This window comes from Falco naumanni, chromosome 5, assembly GCF_017639655.2.
Source record: "Falco naumanni isolate bFalNau1 chromosome 5, bFalNau1.pat, whole genome shotgun sequence".
In the NCBI taxonomy this organism is placed as follows: Eukaryota; Metazoa; Chordata; class Aves; order Falconiformes; family Falconidae; genus Falco; species Falco naumanni.
In genome coordinates, this window is record NC_054058.1 from 7,497,040 (window position 1) to 7,501,331 (window position 4,292).

Here is a 4,292-nt window from a genome sequence, read left to right on the forward strand (position 1 = left end):
TTGCTGTAGCCTTGTTCTTTCTTGGTTTTACTCATACCAGCCTGTTAATTTGCCCACTGTCATTCTCAGAGATCATGATGGTGATTAGGGAGTTTCTGTGAGAGCCAGTTGCTGAGACATGTAAGTAACAGTGGGAAAGAGAAATCAAGAGGCCTAGGGATGCTGGAGAAGCTTGTTAGCTGACACTGGTAGACAGGCAAAGGGAGCCAAGGGAGCTCCAAACAGGACAGCACCAGAGGAGAAGGCACTCACACCAGGGAGTTGATGGAAAAGGCCAGGCCCTATAATGAGGTGTACAAGGATCATCTCTCAGAACCTGCTCTAGATGGACACCCATCTCCCACACAACTTTATCTGGACTAACTAGGCTCCTCTCAATTCTGTGTGTACACCATGGGCCAATGGAGGCCTCTGAGGGGACCATGCAAGATCAGTCTAAGCTGATTTAGAGCCACAGTGCCACAGAAAGGAGCAGTTCTGCTCTCTTTCTTGTCCACTGGAGTTGCAGTGTCATATTGCCCCACATGCCACCTTTTTCCCCCACCCCTGTCCCAGTCGCTTCCTTCCACCCATGCTCTATTCCCAGCTCCACCCTAGCAGTGCATCTGTGTAGGATACATTTCACAGGACTCCTCTTCAGAAAGTTAAGTAATTCGCAGATGAGGAAAGGTGTGGGTGGGAAACAGAATGTATCTTGGGGGAAGGCAGAAATGGGATGTGGAACAAAAAAAAAAACCCAAAAAGCAGAACTGAGGCAGAGAAAGAGTAGCTTCTGTGAAGTCCTAGGACAGCTAGTTAGCAAAGGTAGGAACTGAACTTGGTTTTTATCTAAGTTGCAGCATCCATTTCTAATGTTTAGGTAATCTTTGTGTGTGGGAAGACATGGCTCCAAAGCTGATAAGGTTCCAAACCAAATTCCTCATCACAGAGCAAGGAAATGTTGAGCCTGTCTTACAAAAGTTCAGTGGATTCAAAACCTGATCAAACTTGCTTTGACTTTCCTAAAACCATTCTGGAAAAGAGAGCCTCTCAGCCTGCTTAGGACACCTTACTGAACCTGAACGTTTCACTCATGCTAACACAAACCAGGTGCCATTGCAGGGAAATGAACAAGAGTTATGGCTATTCAGACCAAGAGCAACTGAGCACAGATGCCCAGTACGGGGAGCCCACAAGCACTTCTTCATTCTCATGTGTACTGCGACACAGAAGCATCCCATCTACACTTGTACTACTCGGAGTAAAAGTCACCCCTGATCAGAGAGCCAACACAGAGCCTATGCTCTGTTCATGACATCCCGCCAGGTTGGTCCCGACTCCTTGGCTGATTTGTTGCCGCTAAGGGTCGCATCCCAAAGGGAATCCCCAATCTCTTGCCACTCAGTCACACTAAACATCAATTGGGGGTCCTTTAAGTGTCCTTTTTCCTCCACCCATCTGCATAGCTCTTGGAGCTTCTTTGTGCTCACGCTAGCCTCTCGCTTAGCAAGAACCTCAGATAAAATATGCATTACTGAAGTCCCATATAGGCCTAATATTTTGAATAAACCCTCAGTTTTTAATAAACAAATCATCAGGAAATAAAGCCTTATTTATTTAATAAATAACAACTGTACAGCTTGAATCCAAACATCTGAGAGAAAAGCACTCTCACAAATGCTAGGCATTGCCCCAGTCATGCTACAAGGGCTGCAGATGGCATGCTGTCAGCTTTGTCAGTAATTTTTTTAAATAAACTAGGGCAGGGTAGTCTGCATTCACAAAGGGAAATGCAGCAAACCTCAAAAAACAAGGAAAACCTTTTGAGCTTGTCTAACTCTAAATATAAAAGTTGAAGAGGAAAAAGTGGGGTGGGATGGCTAAGGAAGAGAAATACCAACACTAGCTCCCTTTGTGGATATCCTTTAACCTAAAACTCAGTGAAAGCTGGTGCTAAGCCAAACCCACATCCTCTAATGGATCTGCTCCTCTTGAAGAGATGTTTGGGTAAGAAAGAAGTCTAAGTAATTGGGGAAGGCATAGAGCATTCTATCAACCCCATACAGAGAACTTTACTGTTCTTCCTCACAAATCTCAAGATTAACTTAAAATCCATGGGACACTTGTACAAAATAAGAGCGCTCTATTTTTTTCATATATTTTGATTTCTCAGTTTGCAGAGTATATAAGCACTTCCAACATTTTTCACTTTCATTATTCTTTAAGTGCTTCAAACAGTACTTTTCAATTACTTTTCAACAATGCTAAGCCTAGAAATGTGTTTTTTAAGAGAAGGCTGAGATTCTTGTTAATCACTTAACAATGAGATCTGGGATTAGTTTTACAGGACAACAAATACTATGAGACTCACGATAAATATATCAGACTTAGCAACACAGCACTGATAAAAAAATGAAATGGCAAACCCATGGCCATGTTGAAATATGGCATATTTCCTGTAAAATCAAGAGAGACCTTTCAACCTCTTCCAGTCCAGCATTCAGGGTTTTGTAATATGTGATAAGCCTGGCAGAGAGTCATGGCATCACCTCAGCAGAGAGATGCCAACACAGCTGAAGGGAAACCAGTCTGTGGATGAAGCAGAAGACCTGGCAGAAGATCATTTGGCTCTTAGGAAAACTTAGTTGACCCTTGACTCACAGCCATTGAAACCTTTTCTGTTTTTAAACTTTATTTCAAGCCATGTTTATTGCACCAGCAACATATTGCTGTACTGGCCTGCATCTTTAAGGCTACAGTACTGTTTGCAAACAGAGAGTATGAACATCACTAGTAGTGGCACTTTGTACCAGAGTTGTTGTCATGAACTGTAGGCAGGAGGAGTTCTGCTAATAATACATTATCAAACCTGAAATATTGCTTGTGCCTAGATTTACTTTTCAAGACACAGTACTTAAACAGGGAACTGCTAACTTATTCCTCATTATTTCACAATACTGGTGTGTGTGTGTAGCTGATGCTCTGCTTAGTAACCTGGACCTATGCATCGAGAAGTTTAGAAAAGGCAGCAGAGCTGCCCACATGCTGAAAATGAAAGACATGCACAAGTGCCTGTGGGTCAGAGTCAGCAGGCTTGGCTCTGCCTTTCTGAGCTCCATACCTTAACAGCATCGATTTCAGTCTTATCCAGCTTGTGAACTTTGGCCCAAATCAATGGAGCTCAGTCTTAAGCAAGAGTCAAGTATCTAAATACTTTATAGGATCTTAGCTTCGCTGGTGCATCTTTACAAGAAAGATTGGAAAAAATGGACTTTGAGTTAGAGGGAATCAATCGAAGAGTGTGCCAAGATACACAGAGATGGACAAGGCACTGCATATCCTGTTCGTACTTTCTCAGACTAAGTCCTGAATTGGTCAGCACTTGGACTAGATGACTGTTTTAAGTCCCTTCCAACTGAAATGGTCTAGTCTATTGTAACTGAAAAATCTAGAGGACTTAACCTCTTGAAGACCAGGACACAATCTGCCTTAGGTTATCTTTAAATCATTTAAGAAGAATAAAGATAAGTTTTGCTGAGTTTAGCTTTAAAGCCATGTCAATTGGGTGAACCCCAGTATGTAAAAAAACCAGACACAGCTACATTTTTGCAGGATGTGAACTTTTTACATGCACGATCAAATTCTGCAAGCCTTGCCTGAACCAGACAAGTCACCACACCACAGAACCTGGTCCTAAAAAGATTAGCCCGAATTATGGAAAACACAGAAGATTACACAGGTACACAAGAGATGGTTCTCATGGAAAACTGAGGGAAATTACAAGAACTGAAGCAGAAACAGTAAAAGAAAGACATGAAGCCACCTGAAGAATATGCCATTATGTAATTTCTTAAAATAAATGCATGCTCCTCTATCTTAGGAGATGAGATGACTAGGATAATTTAATACCAGCAAAATTTCAAGAATTTGGAGAAAGCTCCCCAAATAACTTTGTAAAGAAAAAAAGGCAGCACAGTATATCAAATACCATCCTTGAAAAGCAGAGGATTTGCCAAGTGAAGCAGAACCAACTGATAATGTTGATATAATTCCTTTAATCTGTGTTGGGAGCTCTTAACCCTTAACCAGAGAAAAGAGATGAGAACATAAGGAATAAGCTAATAATGAAGTGTGAGTAGAAGGAGGAGATGTGATCACAGATGAAGAAAGAGGCAAGAAAAAAATAAGTTCTCAAAAAATTAAAGAAAATGTGGCCCCAGAACTGAAATTCTAGCTTTCCAAGGTTGTGTGAGGCTGCATACAAGGTTTTGCTTCAGCTAACATAAACACATTGCTCAAGCTACCTTAAAGTT